Source organism: Salvelinus fontinalis, chromosome 32 (genome assembly GCF_029448725.1).
Source record: "Salvelinus fontinalis isolate EN_2023a chromosome 32, ASM2944872v1, whole genome shotgun sequence".
NCBI classification, from domain to species: domain Eukaryota; kingdom Metazoa; phylum Chordata; class Actinopteri; order Salmoniformes; family Salmonidae; genus Salvelinus; species Salvelinus fontinalis.
The window spans coordinates 7,134,727-7,161,087 of NC_074696.1; the positions used below are offsets into that span (position 1 = coordinate 7,134,727).

Genomic DNA, 26,361 nt, shown 5'->3' on the forward strand with positions numbered 1-26,361 from the left:
AGTTGTCACTTCTCTGGGGTTATCAGAAATCTGGGATGTTGGTTAGTTGTCACTTCTCTGGGGTTATCAGACATCTGGGGGATGTTGGTTAGTTATCACTTCTCTGGGGTTATCAGACATCTGGGGGATGTTGGTTAGTTATCACTTCTCTGGGGTTATCAGACATCTGGGGGATGTTGGTTAGTTATCACTTCTCTGGGGTTATCAGAAATCTGGGACGTTGGTTAGTTGTCACTTCTCTGGGGTTATCAGAAATCTGGGACGTTGGTTAGTTGTCACTTCTCTGGGGTTATCAGAAATCTGGGACGTTGGTTAGTTGTCACTTCTCTGGGGTTATCAGAAATCTGGGGGATGTTGGTTAGTTGTCACTTCTCTGGGGTTATCAGACATCTGGGGGACGTTGGTTAGTTATAAATTCTCTGGGGTTATCAGACATCTGGGGGACGTTAGTTAGTTATCACTTCTCTGGGGTTATCAGAAATCTGGGGGATGTTGGCTAGTTATCACTTCTCTGGGGTTATCAGACATCTGGGGGACGTTGGTTAGTTATCACTTCTCTGGGGTTATCAGACATCTGAGACGTTGGTTAGTTATCACTTCTCTGGGGTTATCAGACATCTGGGACGTTGGTTAGTTGTCACTTCTCTGGGGTTATCAGAAATCTGGGGGATGTTGGTTAGTTATCACTTCTCTGGGGTTATCAGAAATCTGGGATGTTGGTTAGTTATCACTTCTCTGGGGTTATCAGACATCTGGGGGATGTTGGTTAGTTGTCACTTCTCTGGGGTTATCAGAAATCTGGGGGATGTTGGTTAGTTATCACTTCTCTGGGGTTATCAGACATCTGGGGGATGTTGGTTAGTTATCACTTCTCTGGGGTTATCAGACATCTGGGATGTTGGTTAGTTATCACTTCTCTGGGGTTATCAGACATCTGGGGGATGTTGGTTAGTTGTCACTTCTCTGGGGTTATCAGAAATCTGGGGGATGTTGGTTAGTTATCACTTCTCTGGGGTTATCAGACATCTGGGGGATGTTGGTTAGTTGTCACTTCTCTGGGGTTATCAGACATCTGGGGGATGTTGGTTAGTTATCACTTCTCTGGGGTTATCAGACATCTCGGGGATGTTGGTTAGTTGTCACTTCTCTGGGGTTATCAGAAATCTGGGACGTTGGTTAGTTGTCACTTCTCTGGGTTTATCAGAAATCTGGGACGTTGGTTAGTTGTCACTTCTCTGGGGTTATCAGAAATCTGGGGGATGTTGGTTAGTTGTCACTTCTCTGGGGTTATCAGACACCTGGGGGACGTTGGTTAGTTGTCACTTCTCTGGGGTTATCAGAAATCTGGGGGACGTTGGTTAGTTGTCACTTCTCTGGGGTTATCAGAAATCTGGGGGACGTTGGTTAGTTATCACTTCTCTGGGGTTATCAGAAATCTGGGGGACGTTGGTTAGTTGTCACTTCTCTGGGGTTATCAGAAATCTGGGGGACGTTGGTTAGTTGTCACTTCTCTGGGGTTATCAGAAATCTGGGGATGTTGGTTAGTTATCACTTCTCTGGGGTTATCAGACATCTGGGGGATGTTGGTTAGTTGTCACTTCTCTGGGGTTATCAGAAATCTGGGATGTTGGTTAGTTATCACTTCTCTGGGGTTATCAGAAATCTGGGGGATGTTGGTTAGTTATCACTTCTCTGGGGTTATCAGAAATCTGGGGGATGTTGGTTAGTTATCACTTCTCTGGGGTTATCAGAAATCTGGGGGATGTTGGTTAGTTATCACTTCTCTGGGGTTATCAGACATCTGGGGGATGTTGGTTAGTTATCACTTCTCTGGGGTTATCAGAAATCTGGGGGACGTTAGTTAGTTGTCACTTCTCTGGGGTTATCAGACATCTGGGACGTTAGTTAGTTGTCACTTCTCTGGGGTTATCAGAAATCTGGGGGACGTTGGTTAGTTGTCACTTCTCTGGGGTTATCAGAAATCTGGGGGACGTTGGTTAGTTGTCACTTCTCTGGGGTTATCAGAAATCTGGGGGATGTTGGTTAGTTATCACTTCTCTGGGGTTATCAGACATCTGGGGGATGTTGGTTAGTTGTCACTTCTCTGGGGTTATCAGAAATCTGGGATGTTGGTTAGTTATCACTTCTCTGGGGTTATCAGAAATCTGGGGGATGTTGGTTAGTTATCACTTCTCTGGGGTTATCAGACATCTGGGGGACGTTGGTTAGTTGTCACTTCTCTGGGGTTATCAGAAATCTGGGGGACGTTGGTTAGTTGTCACTTCTCTGGGGTTATCAGAAATCTGGGGGACGTTGGTTAGTTATCACTTCTCTGGGGTTATCAGAAATCTGGGGGACGTTGGTTAGTTGTCACTTCTCTGGGGTTATCAGAAATCTGGGGGACGTTGGTTAGTTGTCACTTCTCTGGGGTTATCAGAAATCTGGGGGATGTTGGTTAGTTATCACTTCTCTGGGGTTATCAGACATCTGGGGGATGTTGGTTAGTTGTCACTTCTCTGGGGTTATCAGAAATCTGGGATGTTGGTTAGTTATCACTTCTCTGGGGTTATCAGAAATCTGGGGGATGTTGGTTAGTTATCACTTCTCTGGGGTTATCAGAAATCTGGGGGATGTTGGTTAGTTATCACTTCTCTGGGGTTATCAGAAATCTGGGGGATGTTGGTTAGTTATCACTTCTCTGGGGTTATCAGACATCTGGGGGATGTTGGTTAGTTATCACTTCTCTGGGGTTATCAGAAATCTGGGGGACGTTAGTTAGTTATCACTTCTCTGGGGTTATCAGAAATCTGGGGGACGTTGGTTAGTTATCACTTCTCTGGGGTTATCAGAAATCTGGGGGACGTTGGTTAGTTGTCACTTCTCTGGGGTTATCAGAAATCTGGGGGACGTTGGTTAGTTGTCACTTCTCTGGGGTTATCAGAAATCTGGGGGATGTTGGTTAGTTATCACTTCTCTGGGGTTATCAGACATCTGGGGGATGTTGGTTAGTTGTCACTTCTCTGGGGTTATCAGAAATCTGGGATGTTGGTTAGTTATCACTTCTCTGGGGTTATCAGAAATCTGGGGGATGTTGGTTAGTTATCACTTCTCTGGGGTTATCAGAAATCTGGGGGATGTTGGTTAGTTATCACTTCTCTGGGGTTATCAGAAATCTGGGGGATGTTGGTTAGTTATCACTTCTCTGGGGTTATCAGACATCTGGGATGTTGGTTAGTTATCACTTCTCTGGGGTTATCAGACATCTGGGGGATGTTGGTTAGTTGTCACTTCTCTGGGGTTATCAGAAATCTGGGGGATGTTGGTTAGTTATCACTTCTCTGGGGTTATCAGACATCTGGGGGATGTTGGTTAGTTATCACTTCTCTGGGGTTATCAGACATCTGGGGGATGTTGGTTAGTTATCACTTCTCTGGGGTTATCAGAAATCTGGGACGTTGGTTAGTTGTCACTTCTCTGGGGTTATCAGAAATCTGGGACGTTGGTTAGTTGTCACTTCTCTGGGGTTATCAGAAATCTGGGGGATGTTGGTTAGTTGTCACTTCTCTGGGGTTATCAGACATCTGGGGGACGTTGGTTAGTTGTCACTTCTCTGGGGTTATCAGAAATCTGGGGGACGTTGGTTAGTTGTCACTTCTCTGGGGTTATCAGAAATCTGGGGGACGTTGGTTAGTTATCACTTCTCTGGGGTTATCAGAAATCTGGGGGACGTTGGTTAGTTGTCACTTCTCTGGGGTTATCAGAAATCTGGGGGACGTTGGTTAGTTGTCACTTCTCTGGGGTTATCAGAAATCTGGGGGATGTTGGTTAGTTATCACTTCTCTGGGGTTATCAGACATCTGGGGGATGTTGGTTAGTTGTCACTTCTCTGGGGTTATCAGAAATCTGGGATGTTGGTTAGTTATCACTTCTCTGGGGTTATCAGAAATCTGGGGGATGTTGGTTAGTTATCACTTCTCTGGGGTTATCAGAAATCTGGGGGATGTTGGTTAGTTATCACTTCTCTGGGGTTATCAGAAATCTGGGGGATGTTGGTTAGTTATCACTTCTCTGGGGTTATCAGACATCTGGGGGATGTTGGTTAGTTATCACGTCTCTGGGGTTATCAGAAATCTGGGGGACGTTAGTTATCACTTCTCTGGGGTTATCAGAAATCTGGGGGACGTTGGTTAGTTATCACTTCTCTGGGGTTATCAGAAATCTGGGGGACGTTGGTTAGTTGTCACTTCTCTGGGGTTATCAGAAATCTGGGGGACGTTGGTTAGTTGTCACTTCTCTGGGGTTATCAGAAATCTGGGGGATGTTGGTTAGTTATCACTTCTCTGGGGTTATCAGACATCTGGGGGATGTTGGTTAGTTGTCACTTCTCTGGGGTTATCAGAAATCTGGGATGTTGGTTAGTTATCACTTCTCTGGGGTTATCAGAAATCTGGGGGATGTTGGTTAGTTATCACTTCTCTGGGGTTATCAGAAATCTGGGGGATGTTGGTTAGTTATCACTTCTCTGGGGTTATCAGAAATCTGGGGGATGTTGGTTAGTTATCACTTCTCTGGGGTTATCAGAAATCTGGGGGACGTTAGTTAGTTATCACTTCTCTGGGGTTATCAGAAATCTGGGGGACGTTGGTTAGTTGTCACTTCTCTGGGGTTATCAGAAATCTGGGGGATGTTGGTTAGTTGTCACTTCTCTGGGGTTATCAGAAATCTGGGGGATGTTAGTTAGTTATCAATTCTCTGGGGTTATCAGTAATCTGGGACGTTGGTTAGTTGTCACTTCTCTGGGGTTATCAGAAATCTGGGGGATGTTAGTTAGTTATCACTTCTCTGGGGTTATCAGACATCTGGGGGATGTTAGTTAGTTATCACTTCTCTGGGGTTATCAGTAATCTGGGACGTTGGTTAGTTATCACTTCTCTGGGGTTATCAGAAATCTGGGATGTTGGTTAGTTATCACTTCTCTGGGGTTATCAGACATCTGGGACGTTAGTTAGTTGTCACTTCTCTGGGGTTATCAGAAATCTGGGATGTTGGTTAGTTATCACTTCTCTGGGGTTATCAGACATCTGGGATGTTGGTTAGTTATCACTTCTCTGGGGTTATCAGAAATCTGGCGGATGTTGGTTAGTTATCACTTCTCTGGGGTTATCAGACATCTGGGATGTTGGTTAGTTATCACTTCTCTGGGGTTATCAGACATCTGGGGGATGTTGGTTAGTTATCACTTCTCTGGGGTTATCAGAAATCTGGGATGTTGGTTAGTTATCACTTCTCTGGGGTTATCAGACATCTGGGGACGTTAGTTAGTTATCACTTCTCTGGGGTTATCAGACATCTGGGACGTTGGTTAGTTGTCACTTCTCTGGGGTTATCAGAAATCTGGGATGTTGGTTAGTTGTCACTTCTCTGGGGTTATCAGACATCTGGGATGTTGGTTAGTTATCACTTCTCTGGGGTTATCAGACATCTGGGGGATGTTGGTTAGTTATCACTTCTCTGGGGTTATCAGACATCTGGGGGATGTTGGTTAGTTATCACTTCTCTGGGGTTATCAGAAATCTGGGACGTTGGTTAGTTGTCACTTCTCTGGGGTTATCAGAAATCTGGGACGTTGGTTAGTTGTCACTTCTCTGGGGTTATCAGAAATCTGGGACGTTGGTTAGTTGTCACTTCTCTGGGGTTATCAGAAATCTGGGGGATGTTGGTTAGTTGTCACTTCTCTGGGGTTATCAGACATCTGGGGGACGTTGGTTAGTTGTCACTTCTCTGGGGTTATCAGAAATCTGGGGGACGTTGGTTAGTTGTCACTTCTCTGGGGTTATCAGAAATCTGGGGGACGTTGGTTAGTTATCACTTCTCTGGGGTTATCAGAAATCTGGGGGATGTTGGTTAGTTGTCACTTCTCTGGGGTTATCAGAAATCTGGGGGACGTTGGTTAGTTGTCACTTCTCTGGGGTTATCAGAAATCTGGGGGATGTTGGTTAGTTATCACTTCTCTGGGGTTATCAGACATCTGGGGGATGTTGGTTAGTTGTCACTTCTCTGGGGTTATCAGAAATCTGGGATGTTGGTTAGTTATTCTCTGGGGTTATCAGAAATCTGGGGGATGTTGGTTAGTTATCACTTCTCTGGGGTTATCAGACATCTGGGGGATGTTGGTTAGTTATCACTTCTCTGGGGTTATCAGAAATCTGGGATGTTGGTTAGTTATCACTTCTCTGGGGTTATCAGACATCTGGGGGATGTTGGTTAGTTGTCACTTCTCTGGGGTTATCAGACATCTGGGGGATGTTGGTTAGTTATCACTTCTCTGGGGTTATCAGACATCTGGGGGATGTTGGTTAGTTATCACTTCTCTGGGGTTATCAGACATCTGGGGGATGTTGGTTAGTTATCACTTCTCTGGGGTTATCAGAAATCTGGGACGTTGGTTAGTTGTCACTTCTCTGGGGTTATCAGAAATCTGGGACGTTGGTTAGTTGTCACTTCTCTGGGGTTATCAGAAATCTGGGACGTTGGTTAGTTGTCACTTCTCTGGGGTTATCAGAAATCTGGGGGATGTTGGTTAGTTGTCACTTTTCTGGGGTTATCAGACATCTGGGGGACGTTGGTTAGTTGTCACTTCTCTGGGGTTATCAGAAATCTGGGGGACGTTGGTTAGTTGTCACTTCTCTGGGGTTATCAGAAATCTGGGGGACGTTGGTTAGTTATCACTTCTCTGGGGTTATCAGAAATCTGGGGGACGTTGGTTAGTTGTCACTTCTCTGGGGTTATCAGAAATCTGGGGGACGTTGGTTAGTTGTCACTTCTCTGGGGTTATCAGAAATCTGGGGGATGTTGGTTAGTTATCACTTCTCTGGGGTTATCAGACATCTGGGGGATGTTGGTTAGTTGTCACTTCTCTGGGGTTATCAGAAATCTGGGATGTTGGTTAGTTATCACTTCTCTGGGGTTATCAGAAATCTGGGGGATGTTGGTTAGTTATCACTTCTCTGGGGTTATCAGAAATCTGGGGGATGTTGGTTAGTTATCACTTCTCTGGGGTTATCAGAAATCTGGGGGATGTTGGTTAGTTATCACTTCTCTGGGGTTATCAGACATCTGGGGGATGTTGGTTAGTTATCACTTCTCTGGGGTTATCAAAAATCTGGGGGACGTTAGTTAGTTATCACTTCTCTGGGGTTATCAGAAATCTGGGGGACGTTGGTTAGTTATCACTTCTCTGGGGTTATCAGAAATCTGGGGGACGTTGGTTAGTTGTCACTTCTCTGGGGTTATCAGAAATCTGGGGGACGTTGGTTAGTTGTCACTTCTCTGGGGTTATCAGAAATCTGGGGGATGTTGGTTAGTTATCACTTCTCTGGGGTTATCAGACATCTGGGGGATGTTGGTTAGTTGTCACTTCTCTGGGGTTATCAGAAATCTGGGGGACGTTGGTTAGTTGTCACTTCTCTGGGGTTATCAGAAATCTGGGGGATGTTGGTTAGTTATCACTTCTCTGGGGTTATCAGACATCTGGGGGATGTTGGTTAGTTGTCACTTCTCTGGGGTTATCAGAAATCTGGGATGTTGGTTAGTTATCACTTCTCTGGGGTTATCAGAAATCTGGGGGATGTTGGTTAGTTATCACTTCTCTGGGGTTATCAGAAATCTGGGGGATGTTGGTTAGTTATCACTTCTCTGGGGTTATCAGAAATCTGGGGGACGTTAGTTAGTTATCACTTCTCTGGGGTTATCAGAAATCTGGGGGACGTTGGTTAGTTATCACTTCTCTGGGGTTATCAGAAATCTGGGGGACGTTGGTTAGTTGTCACTTCTCTGGGGTTATCATAAATCTGGGGGACGTTGGTTAGTTGTCACTTCTCTGGGGTTATCAGAAATCTGGGGGATGTTGGTTAGTTATCACTTCTCTGGGGGTATCAGACATCTGGGGGATGTTGGTTAGTTGTCACTTCTCTGGGGTTATCAGAAATCTGGGATGTTGGTTAGTTATCACTTCTCTGGGGTTATCAGAAATCTGGGGGATGTTGGTTAGTTATCACTTCTCTGGGGTTATCAGAAATCTGGGGGATGTTGGTTAGTTGTCACTTCTCTGGGGTTATCAGAAATCTGGGGGATGTTAGTTAGTTATCACTTCTCTGGGGTTATCAGACATCTGGGGGATGTTAGTTAGTTATCAATTCTCTGGGGTTATCAGTAATCTGGGACGTTGGTTAGTTGTCACTTCTCTGGGGTTATCAGAAATCTGGGGGATGTTAGTTAGTTATCACTTCTCTGGGGTTATCAGACATCTGGGGGATGTTAGTTAGTTATCACTTCTCTGGGGTTATCAGTAATCTGGGACGTTGGTTAGTTATCACTTCTCTGGGGTTATCAGAAATCTGGGATGTTGGTTAGTTATCACTTCTCTGGGGTTATCAGACATCTGGGACGTTAGTTAGTTGTCACTTCTCTGGGGTTATCAGAAATCTGGGATGTTGGTTAGTTATCACTTCTCTGGGGTTATCAGACATCTGGGATGTTGGTTAGTTATCACTTCTCTGGGGTTATCAGAAATCTGGCGGATGTTGGTTAGTTATCACTTCTCTGGGGTTATCAGACATCTGGGATGTTGGTTAGTTATCACTTCTCTGGGGTTATCAGACATCTGGGGGATGTTGGTTAGTTGTCACTTCTCTGGGGTTATCAGACATCTGGGGGACGTTGGTTAGTTGTCACTTCTCTGGGGTTATCAGAAATCTGGGGGATGTTGGTTAGTTGTCACTTCTCTGGGGTTATCAGACATCTGGGGGATGTTGGTTAGTTATCACTTCTCTGGGGTTATCAGACATCTGGGGGACGTTAGTTAGTTATCACTTCTCTGGGGTTATCAGAAATCTGGGGGATGTTGGTTAGTTATCACTTCTCTGGGGTTATCAGACATCTGGGGGACGTTAGTTAGTTATCACTTCTCTGGGGTTATCAGAAATCTGGGGGATGTTGGCTAGTTATCACTTCTCTGGGGTTATCAGACATCTGGGGGACGTTGGTTAGTTATCACTTCTCTGGGGTTATCAGACATCTGAGACGTTGGTTAGTTATCACTTCTCTGGGGTTATCAGACATCTGGGACGTTGGTTAGTTGTCACTTCTCTGGGGTTATCAGAAATCTGGGGGATGTTGGTTAGTTATCACTTCTCTGGGGTTATCAGAAATCTGGGATGTTGGTTAGTTATCACTTCTCTGGGGTTATCAGACATCTGGGGGATGTTGGTTAGTTGTCACTTCTCTGGGGTTATCAGAAATCTGGGGGATGTTGGTTAGTTATCACTTCTCTGGGGTTATCAGACATCTGGGGGATGTTGGTTAGTTATCACTTCTCTGGGGTTATCAGACATCTCGGGGATGTTGGTTAGTTATCACTTCTCTGGGGTTATCAGAAATCTGGGACGTTGGTTAGTTGTCACTTCTCTGGGGTTATCAGAAATCTGGGACGTTGGTTAGTTGTCACTTCTCTGGGTTTATCAGAAATCTGGGACGTTGGTTAGTTGTCACTTCTCTGGGGTTATCAGAAATCTGGGGGATGTTGGTTAGTTGTCACTTCTCTGGGGTTATCAGACATCTGGGGGACGTTGGTTAGTTGTCACTTCTCTGGGGTTATCAGAAATCTGGGGGACGTTGGTTAGTTGTCACTTCTCTGGGGTTATCAGAAATCTGGGGGACGTTGGTTAGTTGTCACTTCTCTGGGGTTATCAGAAATCTGGGGGACGTTGGTTAGTTGTCACTTCTCTGGGGTTATCAGAAATCTGGGGGATGTTGGTTAGTTATCACTTCTCTGGGGTTATCAGACATCTGGGGGATGTTGGTTAGTTGTCACTTCTCTGGGGTTATCAGAAATCTGGGATGTTGGTTAGTTATCACTTCTCTGGGGTTATCAGAAATCTGGGGGATGTTGGTTAGTTATCACTTCTCTGGGGTTATCAGAAATCTGGGGGATGTTGGTTAGTTATCACTTCTCTGGGGTTATCAGAAATCTGGGGGATGTTGGTTAGTTATCACTTCTCTGGGGTTATCAGACATCTGGGGGATGTTGGTTAGTTATCACTTCTCTGGGGTTATCAGAAATCTGGGGGACGTTAGTTAGTTGTCACTTCTCTGGGGTTATCAGACATCTGGGACGTTAGTTAGTTGTCACTTCTCTGGGGTTATCAGAAATCTGGGGGACGTTGGTTAGTTGTCACTTCTCTGGGGTTATCAGAAATCTGGGGGACGCTGGTTAGTTGTCACTTCTCTGGGGTTATCAGAAATCTGGGGGATGTTGGTTAGTTATCACTTCTCTGGGGTTATCAGACATCTGGGGGATGTTGGTTAGTTGTCACTTCTCTGGGGTTATCAGAAATCTGGGATGTTGGTTAGTTATCACTTCTCTGGGGTTATCAGAAATCTGGGGGATGTTGGTTAGTTATCACTTCTCTGGGGTTATCAGACATCTGGGGGACGTTGGTTAGTTGTCACTTCTCTGGGGTTATCAGAAATCTGGGGGACGTTGGTTAGTTGTCACTTCTCTGGGGTTATCAGAAATCTGGGGGACGTTGGTTAGTTATCACTTCTCTGGGGTTATCAGAAATCTGGGGGACGTTGGTTAGTTGTCACTTCTCTGGGGTTATCAGAAATCTAGGGGACGTTGGTTAGTTGTCACTTCTCTGGGGTTATCAGAAATCTGGGGGATGTTGGTTAGTTATCACTTCTCTGGGGTTATCAGACATCTGGGGGATGTTGGTTAGTTGTCACTTCTCTGGGGTTATCAGAAATCTGGGATGTTGGTTAGTTATCACTTCTCTGGGGTTATCAGAAATCTGGGGGATGTTGGTTAGTTATCACTTCTCTGGGGTTATCAGAAATCTGGGGGATGTTGGTTAGTTATCACTTCTCTGGGGTTATCAGAAATCTGGGGGATGTTGGTTAGTTATCACTTCTCTGGGGTTATCAGACATCTGGGGGATGTTGGTTAGTTATCACTTCTCTGGGGTTATCAGAAATCTGGGGGACGTTAGTTAGTTATCACTTCTCTGGGGTTATCAGAAATCTGGGGGACGTTGGTTAGTTATCACTTCTCTGGGGTTAACAGAAATCTGGGGGACGTTGGTTAGTTGTCACTTCTCTGGGGTTATCAGAAATCTGGGGGACGTTGGTTAGTTGTCACTTCTCTGGGGTTATCAGAAATCTGGGGGATGTTGGTTAGTTATCACTTCTCTGGGGTTATCAGACATCTGGGGGATGTTGGTTAGTTGTCACTTCTCTGGGGTTATCAGAAATCTGGGATGTTGGTTAGTTATCACTTCTCTGGGGTTATCAGAAATCTGGGGGATGTTGGTTAGTTATCACTTCTCTGGGGTTATCAGAAATCTGGGGGATGTTGGTTAGTTATCACTTCTCTGGGGTTATCAGAAATCTGGGGGATGTTGGTTAGTTATCACTTCTCTGGGGTTATCAGACATCTGGGATGTTGGTTAGTTATCACTTCTCTGGGGTTTTCAGACATCTGGGGGATGTTGGTTAGTTGTCACTTCTCTGGGGTTATCAGAAATCTGGGGGATGTTGGTTAGTTATCACTTCTCTGGGGTTATCAGACATCTGGGGGATGTTGGTTAGTTATCACTTCTCTGGGGTTATCAGACATCTGGGGGATGTTGGTTAGTTATCACTTCTCTGGGGTTATCAGAAATCTGGGACGTTGGTTAGTTGTCACTTCTCTGGGGTTATCAGAAATCTGGGACGTTGGTTAGTTGTCACTTCTCTGGGGTTATCAGAAATCTGGGACGTTGGTTAGTTGTCACTTCTCTGGGGTTATCAGAAATCTGGGGGATGTTGGTTAGTTGTCACTTCTCTGGGGTTATCAGACATCTGGGGGACGTTGGTTAGTTGTCACTTCTCTGGGGTTATCAGAAATCTGGGGGACGTTGGTTAGTTGTCACTTCTCTGGGGTTATCAGAAATCTGGGGGACGTTGGTTAGTTATCACTTCTCTGGGGTTATCAGAAATCTGGGGGACGTTGGTTAGTTGTCACTTCTCTGGGGTTATCAGAAATCTGGGGGACGTTGGTTAGTTGTCACTTCTCTGGGGTTATCAGAAATCTGGGGGATGTTGGTTAGTTATCACTTCTCTGGGGTTATCAGACATCTGGGGGATGTTGGTTAGTTGTCACTTCTCTGGGGTTATCAGAAATCTGGGATGTTGGTTAGTTATCACTTCTCTGGGGTTATCAGAAATCTGGGGGATGTTGGTTAGTTATCACTTCTCTGGGGTTATCAGACATCTGGGATGTTGGTTAGTTATCACTTCTCTGGGGTTATCAGACATCTGGGGGATGTTGGTTAGTTATCACTTCTCTGGGGTTATCAGACATCTGGGGGATGTTGGTTAGTTGTCACTTCTCTGGGGTTATCAGAAATCTGGGATGTTGGTTAGTTATCACTTCTCTGGGGTTATCAGAAATCTGGGGGATGTTGGTTAGTTATCACTTCTCTGGGGTTATCAGACATCTAGGGGACGTTGGTTAGTTGTCACTTCTCTGGGGTTATCCGAAATCTGGGGGACGTTGGTTAGTTGTCACTTCTCTGGGGTTATCAGAAATCTGGGGGACGTTGGTTAGTTATCACTTCTCTGGGGTTATCAGAAATCTGGGGGACGTTGGTTAGTTGTCACTTCTCTGGGGTTATCAGAAATCTGGGGGATGTTGGTTAGTTATCACTTCTCTGGGGTTATCAGACATCTGGGGGATGTTGGTTAGTTGTCACTTCTCTGGGGTTATCAGAAATCTGGGATGTTGGTTAGTTATCACTTCTCTGGGGTTATCAGAAATCTGGGGGATGTTGGTTAGTTATCACTTCTCTGGGGTTATCAGAAATCTGGGGGATGTTGGTTAGTTATCACTTCTCTGGGGTTATCAGAAATCTGGGGGATGTTGGTTAGTTATCACTTCTCTGGGGTTATCAGACATCTGGGGGATGTTGGTTAGTTATCACTTCTCTGGGGTTATCAGAAATCTGGGGGACGTTAGTTAGTTATCACTTCTCTGGGGTTATCAGAAATCTGGGGGACGTTGGTTAGTTATCACTTCTCTGGGGTTAACAGAAATCTGGGGGACGTTGGTTAGTTGTCACTTCTCTGGGGTTATCAGAAATCTGGGGGACGTTGGTTAGTTGTCACTTCTCTGGGGTTATCAGAAATCTGGGGGATGTTGGTTAGTTATCACTTCTCTGGGGTTATCAGACATCTGGGGGATGTTGGTTAGTTGTCACTTCTCTGGGGTTATCAGAAATCTGGGATGTTGGTTAGTTATCACTTCTCTGGGGTTATCAGAAATCTGGGGGATGTTGGTTAGTTATCACTTCTCTGGGGTTATCAGAAATCTGGGGGATGTTGGTTAGTTATCACTTCTCTGGGGTTATCAGAAATCTGGGGGATGTTGGTTAGTTATCACTTCTCTGGGGTTATCAGACATCTGGGATGTTGGTTAGTTATCACTTCTCTGGGGTTATCAGACATCTGGGGGATGTTGGTTAGTTGTCACTTCTCTGGGGTTATCAGAAATCTGGGGGATGTTGGTTAGTTATCACTTCTCTGGGGTTATCAGACATCTGGGGGATGTTGGTTAGTTATCACTTCTCTGGGGTTATCAGACATCTGGGGGATGTTGGTTAGTTATCACTTCTCTGGGGTTATCAGAAATCTGGGACGTTGGTTAGTTGTCACTTCTCTGGGGTTATCAGAAATCTGGGACGTTGGTTAGTTGTCACTTCTCTGGGGTTATCAGAAATCTGGGACGTTGGTTAGTTGTCACTTCTCTGGGGTTATCAGAAATCTGGGGGATGTTGGTTAGTTGTCACTTCTCTGGGGTTATCAGACATCTGGGGGACGTTGGTTAGTTGTCACTTCTCTGGGGTTATCAGAAATCTGGGGGACGTTGGTTAGTTGTCACTTCTCTGGGGTTATCAGAAATCTGGGGGACGTTGGTTAGTTATCACTTCTCTGGGGTTATCAGAAATCTGGGGGACGTTGGTTAGTTGTCACTTCTCTGGGGTTATCAGAAATCTGGGGGACGTTGGTTAGTTGTCACTTCTCTGGGGTTATCAGAAATCTGGGGGATGTTGGTTAGTTATCACTTCTCTGGGGTTATCAGACATCTGGGGGATGTTGGTTAGTTGTCACTTCTCTGGGGTTATCAGAAATCTGGGATGTTGGTTAGTTATCACTTCTCTGGGGTTATCAGAAATCTGGGGGATGTTGGTTAGTTATCACTTCTCTGGGGTTATCAGACATCTGGGATGTTGGTTAGTTATCACTTCTCTGGGGTTATCAGACATCTGGGGGATGTTGGTTAGTTATCACTTCTCTGGGGTTATCAGAAATCTGGGATGTTGGTTAGTTATCACTTCTCTGGGGTTATCAGACATCTGGGGACGTTAGTTAGTTATCACTTCTCTGGGGTTATCAGACATCTGGGACGTTGGTTAGTTGTCACTTCTCTGGGGTTATCAGAAATCTGGGATGTTGGTTAGTTGTCACTTCTCTGGGGTTATCAGACATCTGGGGGATGTTGGTTAGTTATCACTTCTCTGGGGTTATCAGACATCTGGGGGATGTTGGTTAGTTATCACTTCTCTGGGGTTATCAGACATCTGGGGGATGTTGGTTAGTTATCACTTCTCTGGGGTTATCAGAAATCTGGGACGTTGGTTAGTTGTCACTTCTCTGGGGTTATCAGAAATCTGGGACGTTGGTTAGTTGTCACTTCTCTGGGGTTATCAGAAATCTGGGACGTTGGTTAGTTGTCACTTCTCTGGGGTTATCAGAAATCTGGGGGATGTTGGTTAGTTGTCACTTCTCTGGGGTTATCAGACATCTGGGGGACGTTGGTTAGTTGTCACTTCTCTGGGGTTATCAGAAATCTGGGGGACGTTGGTTAGTTGTCACTTCTCTGGGGTTATCAGAAATCTGGGGGACGTTGGTTAGTTATCACTTCTCTGGGGTTATCAGAAATCTGGGGGACGTTGGTTAGTTGTCACTTCTCTGGGGTTATCAGAAATCTGGGGGACGTTGGTTAGTTGTCACTTCTCTGGGGTTATCAGAAATCTGGGGGATGTTGGTTAGTTATCACTTCTCTGGGGTTATCAGACATCTGGGGGATGTTGGTTAGTTGTCACTTCTCTGGGGTTATCAGAAATCTGGGATGTTGGTTAGTTATTCTCTGGGGTTATCAGAAATCTGGGGGATGTTGGTTAGTTATCACTTCTCTGGGGTTATCAGACATCTGGGGGATGTTGGTTAGTTATCACTTCTCTGGGGTTATCAGAAATCTGGGATGTTGGTTAGTTATCACTTCTCTGGGGTTATCAGACATCTGGGGGATGTTGGTTAGTTGTCACTTCTCTGGGGTTATCAGAAATCTGGGGGATGTTGGTTAGTTATCACTTCTCTGGGGTTATCAGACATCTGGGGGATGTTGGTTAGTTATCACTTCTCTGGGGTTATCAGACATCTGGGGGATGTTGGTTAGTTATCACTTCTCTGGGGTTATCAGAAATCTGGGACGTTGGTTAGTTGTCACTTCTCTGGGGTTATCAGAAATCTGGGACGTTGGTTAGTTGTCACTTCTCTGGGGTTATCAGAAATCTGGGACGTTGGTTAGTTGTCACTTCTCTGGGGTTATCAGAAATCTGGGGGATGTTGGTTAGTTGTCACTTCTCTGGGGTTATCAGACATCTGGGGGACGTTGGTTAGTTGTCACTTCTCTGGGGTTATCAGAAATCTGGGGGACGTTGGTTAGTTGTCACTTCTCTGGGGTTATCAGAAATCTGGGGGACGTTGGTTAGTTATCACTTCTCTGGGGTTATCAGAAATCTGGGGGACGTTGGTTAGTTGTCACTTCTCTGGGGTTATCAGAAATCTGGGGGACGTTGGTTAGTTGTCACTTCTCTGGGGTTATCAGAAATCTGGGGGATGTTGGTTAGTTATCACTTCTCTGGGGTTATCAGACATCTGGGGGATGTTGGTTAGTTGTCACTTCTCTGGGGTTATCAGAAATCTGGGATGTTGGTTAGTTATTCTCTGGGGTTATCAGAAATCTGGGGGATGTTGGTTAGTTATCACTTCTCTGGGGTTATCAGACATCTGGGGGATGTTGGTTAGTTATCACTTCTCTGGGGTTATCAGAAATCTGGGACGTTGGTTAGTTGCCACTTCTCTGGGGTTATCAGAAATCTGGGACGTTGGTTAGTTGTCACTTCTCTGGGGTTATCAGAAATCTGGGACGTTGGTTAGTTGTCACTTCTCTGGGGTTATCAGAAATCTGGGGGATGTTGGTTAGTTGTCACTTCTCTGGGGTTATCAGACATCTGGGGGACGTTGGTTAGTTGTCACTTCTCTGGGGTTATCAGAAATCTGGGGGACGTTGGTTAGTTGTCACTTCTCTGGGGTTATCAGAAATCTGGGGGACGTTGGTTAGTTATCACTTCTCTGGGGTTATCAGAAATCTGGGGGACGTTGGTTAGTTGTCACTTCTCTGGGGTTATCAGAAATCTGGGGGACGTTGGTTAGTTGTCACTTCTCTGGGGTTATCAGAAATCTGGGGGATGTTGGTTAGTTATCACTTCTCTGGGGTTATCAGACATCTGGGGGATGTTGGTTAGTTGTCACTTCTCTGGGGTTATCAGAAATCTGGGATGTTGGTTAGTTATTCTCTGGGGTTATCAGAAATCTGGGGGATGTTGGTTAGTTATCACTTCTCTGGGGTTATCAGACATCTGGGGGATGTTGGTTAGTTATCACTTCTCTGGGGTTATCAGAAATCTGGGATGTTGGTTAGTTATCACTTCTCTGGGGTTATCAGACATCTGGGGGATGTTGGTTAGTTGTCACTTCTCTGGGGTTATCAGAAATCTGGGGGATGTTGGTTAGTTATCACTTCTCTGGGGTTATCAGACATCTGGGGGATGTTGGTTAGTTATCACTTCTCTGGGGTTATCAGACATCTGGGGGATGTTGGTTAGTTATCACTTCTCTGGGGTTATCAGAAATCTGGGACGTTGGTTAGTTGTCACTTCTCTGGGGTTATCAGAAATCTGGGACGTTGGTTAGTTGTCACTTCTCTGGGGTTATCAGAAATCTGGGACGTTGGTTAGTTGTCACTTCTCTGGGGTTATCAGAAATCTGGGGGATGTTGGTTAGTTGTCACTTCTCTGGGGTTATCAGACATCTGGGGGACGTTGGTTAGTTGTCACTTCTCTGGGGTTATCAGAAATCTGGGGGACGTTGGTTAGTTGTCACTTCTCTGGGGTTATCAGAAATCTGGGGGACGTTGGTTAGTTATCACTTCTCTGGGGTTATCAGAAATCTGGGGGACGTTGGTTAGTTGTCACTTCTCTGGGGTTATCAGAAATCTGGGGGACGTTGGTTAGTTGTCACTTCTCTGGGGTTATCAGAAATCTGGGGGATGTTGGTTAGTTATCACTTCTCTGGGGTTATCAGACATCTGGGGGATGTTGGTTAGTTGTCACTTCTCTGGGGTTATCAGAAATCTGGGATGTTGGTTAGTTATCACTTCTCTGGGGTTATCAGAAATCTGGGGGATGTTGGTTAGTTATCACTTCTCTGGGGTTATCAGAAATCTGGGGGATGTTGGTTAGTTATCACTTCTCTGGGGTTATCAGAAATCTGGGGGATGTTGGTTAGTTATCACTTCTCTGGGGTTATCAGACATCTGGGGGATGTTGGTTAGTTATCACTTCTCTGGGGTTATCAAAAATCTGGGGGACGTTAGTTAGTTATCACTTCTCTGGGGTTATCAGAAATCTGGGGGACGTTGGTTAGTTATCACTTCTCTGGGGTTATCAGAAATCTGGGGGACGTTGGTTAGTTGTCACTTCTCTGGGGTTATCAGAAATCTGGGGGACGTTGGTTAGTTGTCACTTCTCTGGGGTTATCAGAAATCTGGGGGATGTTGGTTAGTTATCACTTCTCTGGGGTTATCAGACATCTGGGGGATGTTGGTTAGTTGTCACTTCTCTGGGGTTATCAGAAATCTGGGATGTTGGTTAGTTATCACTTCTCTGGGGTTATCAGAAATCTGGGGGATGTTGGTTAGTTATCATTTCTCTGGGGTTATCAGAAATCTGGGGGATGTTGGTTAGTTATCACTTCTCTGGGGTTATCAGACATCTGGGGGATGTTGGTTAGTTATCACTTCTCTGGGGTTATCAGAAATCTGGGGGACGTTAGTTAGTTATCACTTCTCTGGGGTTATCAGAAATCTGGGGGACGTTGGTTAGTTATCACTTCTCTGGGGTTATCAGAAATCTGGGGGACGTTGGTTAGTTGTCACTTCTCTGGGGTTATCATAAATCTGGGGGACGTTGGTTAGTTGTCACTTCTCTGGGGTTATCAGAAATCTGGGGGATGTTGGTTAGTTATCACTTCTCTGGGGTTATCAGACATCTGGGGGATGTTGGTTAGTTGTCACTTCTCTGGGGTTATCAGAAATCTGGGATGTTGGTTAGTTATCACTTCTCTGGGGTTATCAGAAATCTGGGGGATGTTGGTTAGTTATCACTTCTCTGGGGTTATCAGAAATCTGGGGGATGTTGGTTAGTTGTCACTTCTCTGGGGTTATCAGAAATCTGGGGGATGTTAGTTAGTTATCACTTCTCTGGGGTTATCAGACATCTGGGGGATGTTAGTTAGTTATCAATTCTCTGGGGTTATCAGTAATCTGGGACGTTGGTTAGTTGTCACTTCTCTGGGGTTATCAGAAATCTGGGGGATGTTAGTTAGTTATCACTTCTCTGGGGTTATCAGACATCTGGGGGATGTTAGTTAGTTATCACTTCTCTGGGGTTATCAGACATCTGGGATGTTGGTTAGTTATCACTTCTCTGGGGTTATCAGAAATCTGGGATGTTGGTTAGTTATCACTTCTCTGGGGTTATCAGACATCTGGGGACGTTAGTTAGTTATCACTTCTCTGGGGTTATCAGACATCTGGGACGTTGGTTAGTTGTCACTTCTCTGGGGTTATCAGAAATCTGGGATGCTGGTTAGTTGTCACTTCTCTGGGGTTATCAGACATCTGGGATGTTGGTTAGTTATCACTTCTCTGTGGTTATCAGACATCTGGGGGATGTTGGTTAGTTATCACTTCTCTGGGGTTATCAGACATCTGGGGGATGTTGGTTAGTTATCACTTCTCTGGGGTTATCAGAAATCTGTGACGTTGGTTAGTTGTCACTTCTCTGGGGTTATCAGAAATCTGGGACGTTGGTTAGTTGTCACTTCTCTGGGGTTATCAGAAATCTGGGACGTTGGTTAGTTGTCACTTCTCTGGGGTTATCAGAAATCTGGGGGATGTTGGTTAGTTGTCACTTCTCTGGGGTTATCAGACATCTGGGGGACGTTGGTTAGTTGTCACTTCTCTGGGGTTATCAGAAATCTGGGGGACGTTGGTTAGTTGTCACTTCTCTGGGGTTATCAGAAATCTGGGGGACGTTGGTTAGTTATCACTTCTCTGGGGTTATCAGAAATCTGGGGGACGTTGGTTAGTTGTCACTTCTCTGGGGTTATCAGAAATCTGGGGGACGTTGGTTAGTTGTCACTTCTCTGGGGTTATCAGAAATCTGGGGGATGTTGGTTAGTTATCACTTCTCTGGGGTTATCAGACATCTGGGGGATGTTGGTTAGTTGTCACTTCTCTGGGGTTATCAGAAATCTGGGATGTTGGTTAGTTATCACTTCTCTGGGGTTATCAGAAATCTGGTTGATGTTGGTTAGTTATCACTTCTCTGGGGTTATCAGAAATCTGGGGGATGTTGGTTAGTTATCACTTCTCTGGTGTTATCAGAAATCTGGGGGATGTTGGTTAGTTATCACTTCTCTGGGGTTATCAGAAATCTGGGGGATGTTGGTTAGTTATCACTTCTCTGGGGTTATCAGAAATCTGGGGGACGTTGGTTAGTTGTCACTTCTCTGGGGTTATCAGAAATCTGGGGGATGTTGGTTAGTTGTCACTTCTCTGGGGTTATCAGAAATCTGGGGGACGTTAGTTAGTTATCACTTCTCTGGGGTTATCAGACATCTGGGGGATGTTAGTTAGTTATCAATTCTCTGGGGTTATCAGTAATCTGGGACGTTGGTTAGTTGTCACTTCTCTGGGGTTATCAGAAATCTGGGGGATGTTAGTTAGTTATCACTTCTCTGGGGTTATCAGTAATCTGGGACGTTGGTTAGTTATCACTTCTCTGGGGTTATCAGAAATCTGGGATGTTGGTTAGTTATCACTTCTCTGGGGTTATCAGACATCTGGGACGTTAGTTAGTTGTCACTTCTCTGGGGTTATCAGAAATCTGGGATGTTGGTTAGTTATCACTTCTCTGGGGTTATCAGACATCTGGGATGTTGGTTAGTTATCACTTCTCTGGGGTTATCAGAAATCTGGGGGATGTTGGTTAGTTATCACTTCTCTGGGGTTATCAGACATCTGGGATGTTGGTTAGTTATCACTTCTCTGGGGTTATCAGACATCTGGGACGTTAGTTAGTTGTCACTTCTCTGGGGTTATCAGAAATCTGGGATGTTGGTTAGTTATCACTTCTCTGGGGTTATCAGACATCTGGGATGTTGGTTAGTTATCACTTCTCTGGGGTTATCAGAAATCTGGGGGATGTTGGTTAGTTATCACTTCTCTGGGGTTATCAGACATCTGGGATGTTGGTTAGTTATCACTTCTCTGGGGTTATCAGACATCTGGGGGATGTTGGTTAGTTATCACTTCTCTGGGGTTATCAGAAATCTGGGATGTTGGTTAGTTATCACTTCTCTGGGGTTATCAGACATCTGGGGACGTTAGTTAGTTATCACTTCTCTGGGGTTATCAGACATCTGGGACGTTGGTTAGTTGTCACTTCTCTGGGGTTATCAGAAATCTGGGATGTTGGTTAGTTGTCACTTCTCTGGGGTTATCAGACATCTGGGATGTTGGTTAGTTATCACTTCTCTGGGGTTATCAGAAATCTGGGGGATGTTGGTTAGTTATCACTTCTCTGGGGTTATCAGAAATCTGGGGGACGTTGATTAGTTATCACTTCTCTGGGGTTATCAGAAATCTGGGATGTTGGTTAGTTATCACTTCTCTGGGGTTATCAGAAATCTGGGGGATGTTGGTTAGTTATCACTTCTCTGGGGTTATCAGAAATCTGGGGGATGTTGGTTAGTTATCACTTCTCTGGGGTTATCAGAAATCTGGGGGACGTTGATTAGTTATCACTTCTCTGGGGTTATCAGAAATCTGGGGGACGTTGGTTAGTTATCACTTCTCTGGGGTTATCAGAAATCTGGGGGACGTTGGTTAGTTGTCACTTCTCTGGGGTTATCAGAAATCTGGGATGTTGGTTAGTTATCACTTCTCTGGGGTTATCAGAAATCTGGGGGACGTTGGTTAGTTGTCACTTCTCTGGGGTTATCAGAAATCTGGGACGTTGGTTAGTTGTCACTTCTCTGGGGTTATCAGAAATCTGGGGGACGTTGGTTAGTTGTCACTTCTCTGGGGTTATCAGAAATCTGGGACGTTGGTTAGTTGTCACTTCTCTGGGGTTATCAGAAATCTGGGATGTTGGTTAGTTATGACTTCTCTGGGGTTATCAGAAATCTGGGATGTTGGTTAGTTATCACTTCTCTGGGGTTATCAGAAATCTGGGGGACGTTGGTTAGTTATCACTTCTCTGGGGTTATCAGAAATCTGGGACGTTGGTTAGTTGTCACTTCTCTGGGGTTATCAGAAAACTGGGGGATGTTGGTTAGTTGTCACTTCTCTGGGGTTATCAGAAATCTGGGGGATGTTGGTTAGTTGTCACTTCTCTGGGGTTATCAGAAATCTGGGGGATGTTGGTTAGTTGTCACTTCTCTGGGGTTATCAGACATCTGGGGGATGTTGGTTAGTTGTCACTTCTCTGGGGTTATCAGACATCTGGGGGATGTTGGTTAGTTATCACTTCTCTGGGGTTATCAGACATCTGGGGACGTTAGTTAGTTATCACTTCTCTGGGGTTATCAGAAATCTGGGGGATGTTGGTTAGTTGTCACTTCTCTGGGGTTATCAGAAATCTGGGGGATGTTGGTTAGTTATCACTTCTCTGGGGTTATCAGACATCTGGGGGATGTTGGTTAGTTATCAAATCTCTGGGGTTATCAGAAATCTGGGGGATGTTGGTTAGTTGTCACTTCTCTGGGGTTATCAGAAATCTGGGGGATGTTGGTTAGTTGTCACTTTTCTGGGGTTATCAGAAATCTGGGGGATGTTGGTTAGTTATCACTTCTCTGGGGTTATCAGAAATCTGGGGGATGTTGGTTAGTTGTCACTTCTCTGGGGTTATCAGAAATCTGGGGGATGTTGGTTAGTTGTCACTTCTCTGGGGTTATCAGAAATCTGGGGGATGTTGGTTAGTTGTCACTTCTCTGGGGTTATCAGAAATCTGGGGGATGTTGGTTAGATGTCACTTCTCTGGGGTTATCAGAAATCTGGGATGTTATCACTTCTCTGGGGTTATCAGACATCTGGGGGACGTTAGTTAGTTATCACTTCTCTGGGGTTATCAGAAATCTGGGGGATGTTGGTTAGTTATCACTTCTCTGGGGTTATCAGAAATCTGGGGGATGTTGGTTAGTTGTCACTTCTCTGGGGTTATCAGAAATCTGGGACGTTGGTTAGTTGTCACTTCTCTGGGGTTATCAGACATCTGGGGGATGTTGGTTAGTTATCACTTCTCTGGGGTTATCAGAAATCTGGGGGACGTTGGTTAGTTGTCACTTCTCTGGGGTTATCAGACATCTGGGGACGTTAGTTAGTTGTCACTTCTCTGGGGTTATCAGACATCTGGGGGATGTTGGTTAGTTATCACTTCTCTGGGGTTATCAGAAATCTGGGGGACGTTGGTTAGTTGTCACTTCTCTGGGGTTATCAGAAATCTGGGACGTTGGTTGGTTGTCACTTCTCTGGGGTTATCAGACATCTGGGACGTTAGTTAGTTGTCACTTCTCTCGGGTTATCAGACATCTGGGGGATGTTGGTTAGTTATCACTTCTCTGGGGTTATCAGAAATCTGGGACGTTGGTTAGTTGTCACTTCTCTGGGGTTATCAGAAATCTGGGGACGTTGGTTAGTTATCACTTCTCTGGGGTTATCAGAAATCTGGGGACGTTAGTTGTCACTTTTCTGGGGTTATCAGACATCTGGGGGACGTTAGTTAGTTATCACATCTCTGGGGTTATCAGAAATCTGGGGGATGTTGGTTAGTTATCACTTCTCTGGGGTTATCAGAAATCTGGGGGATGTTGGTTAGTTATCACTTCTCTGGGGTTATCAGAAATCTGGGACGTTGGTTAGTTATCACTTCTCTGGGGTTATCAGAAATCTGGGACGTTGGTTAGTTGTCACTTCTCTGGGGTTATCAGAAATCTGGGGACGTTGGTTAGTTGTCACTTCTCTGGGGTTATCAGAAATCTGGGGACGTTGGTTACTTATCACTTCTCTGGGGTTATCAGAAATCTGGGGGACGTTGGCTCGTTATCACTTCTCTGGGGTTATCAGAAATCTGGGGAACGTTGGTTAGTTGTCACTTCTCTGGGGTTATCAGACATCTGGGATGTTGGTTAGTTGTCACTTCTCTGGGGTTATCAGAAAACACTCTTGGCCCTAGCGAAGCCGAGCAGTTCAGATATAAATACACCCTGTGCTGTAGAACCCGTCTCATACTGAGTGTATTTTGGTCTTTCAGAGTGTCGGTGCAGCAGCTAAAATTAACCATTACATAACCAGCGGTAGTCTACAATGCTGTGAGAGGATGAGTGCCTATGGACTCCAGTCTAAAGTAGTGCACTATATATAGGGAATAGGGTGTCATATGGCTCTGGTCAAAAGTAGTGCACTATTTAGGGTGCCATAGGGCTCTGGTCTAAAGTAGTGCACTATATAGGGAATAGGGATCTGGTCTAAAGTAGTGCACTATATAGGGAATAGGGTTCCATTTAGGATACATCCAGAGTTTCTGATCTAAACCTAACACAGTTTGTTTGAGTAATACTACAATCCCCAGTGGATACACACACACACACACACACACACACACACAATACGAAGACACACACACACACACCCACACACACACACAATACGAACACACACACACACACTAGTAATGCGCAGGTTGACTCATAACCAGCAGCCCCAAAATATATTCGTGGGACAGCGTGTTTAGGTTCATTAAATATTGCGGGCGGTTTGAATAAAGCGAAAACAATAGCTTCAATCCATAATTGTATCTTTCTTGTGTAATTTATATCTGTACGCTACATTGAAGATTTTTCTTTCATTATTTTTGGCTTTCTGGCATTTGTGCAGAAAAAGTTAACTTTGATCCAAGGAAGAAAAATGGAAATTTTCTCAGTTTAATTCAATAAGAGAAAAGCTGCGAAATGGAGAGTTGAAAATAAAGAGAAGGGAAAAGAAAAGTATCATTTGGGAAAGATATGGTGAAGTTGCAAAAGAGCCCTGATGAAAAAAACCGAAAATATTTTTTTATAAATATATTTATATTATATTTATGCATAAATGCATAAAAACCTGTTTCAGGAAGCTTGGCACATGTCGCACGTCACAGGTGTCTAAAAGCGTTTTTTGGGGCGGAAACATGGGAACTTTCATATGCCTTAATAACAAACTTGTATGAAATCTGTAAATACAAATAAAATGGTTAAATTATGAGCTTAGTTGGTTTAGCCACGGAAAAAGTAAATAACCTTCCCACTAGCCATGATTGGCAGAGATAATGAGTGGGCTGGACATGCCGAGAGATGAGTTTGGATTGGTCTGCCATGTAGCATGCTTCTGTCTATAACATGAGCTGCTCAGTATGTGTTGATAATCCTTACTACCGCAGATTTTTATGAAAGATATAACTTTAGCCATGAAGAACTGCTGCTATTAGTCTCAACAACCTGAATATAGCAGGCGCTATCGACAAAGATCAGTGGGAAAAAGTTGTGATGGACTACTTTCTGAACACGGTCAGTGTGAACCTGAGTGTCTTGACGCAAACGGGCCAAACAAGCTGTAGCTACAAAGAAAATGGAAACGACACAGCCGGACTGTCTTATTTAACTTCTCTGGGATATGTGGGACGCTAACGTCCCACTTGGCCAAAAGCCAGTAAAAATGCAGAGCGCCAAATTCAAATAAATTACTATAAAAATCAAACGTTCATTAAATCACACATGAAAGATACCAAATTAAGGTTACACTTGTTGTGAATCCAGCCAACATGTCAGAATTCAAATAGGCTTTTCGGCGAAAGCAAACAATGCTATTATCTGAGGATAGCACCATAGTAAACAAAGAGAGAGAAGCATATTTCAACCCTGCAGGCGCGACACAAAACGCAGAAATAAAAATATAATTCATGCCTACCTTTGACGAGCTTCTGTTGTTGGCACTCCAATATGTCCCATAAATATTACAAATGGTCCTTTTGTTCGATTAATTCCGTCGATATATATCCAAAATGTCCATTTATTTGGCGCGTTTGATCCTGAAAAACACCGGTTCAACTTGTGCAACGTGACTACAAAATATCTCAAAAGTTACCTGTAAACTTTGCCAAAACATTTCAAACTAAACTTTGTAATACAACTTTAGGTCTTTTTTACGTAAATAATCGATAAAATTGAAAACGGGATGATCTGTGTTCAATACAGGATTAAAACAAAGCTATCTTTCTGGTCACGCGCCTCTAACAAACAGTACACTTCAAGTGACCCTCGTTCAAGATGGCCGCACTTCTTCATTACACAAAGGGAAAAAACCTCAACCAATTTCTAAAGACTGTTTACATCCAGTGGAAGCTGTAGGAACTGCAAGAAGGTCAATTAGAAATCGGGATTCCCAATGAAAACCCATTGAAAAGAGAGTGACCCCCCCCCACAAAAAATCGGAATGGTGTGTCCTCGGGGTTTCGCCTGCTAAATAAGTTATGTTGTACTCACAGACATGATTCAAACAGTTTTAGAGACTTCAGAGTGTTTTATATCCAAATCCACTAATAATATGCATATCTTATCTTCTGGGGATGAGTAGCTGGCAGCTGAATTTGGGTATGCTTTTCAGTCAAACATGAAAATTCTGCCCCCTATCCTAGAGAAGTTAAAGGATTCCAGTCTGCCGTGAAGCTTTCATGTAAATGGGTAAGAGTCTAGCTACATTATCAGTGAATATACGTTTCTAATTTTGTCAGAAAGTTGTTTTCATTGCAAGTTAAAGCTTACTGT

At 44.4% G+C, this 26,361-nt stretch overlaps 1 protein-coding gene across 2 annotated transcripts in view; it reads right to left on the reverse strand.

Annotated features, from left to right (window-relative positions):
- Window positions 1-26,361, reverse strand: part of LOC129830668 (regulating synaptic membrane exocytosis protein 3-like) — a 160,063-nt gene that overhangs the window by 67,032 nt on the left and 66,670 nt on the right. The window lies entirely within an intron of this gene.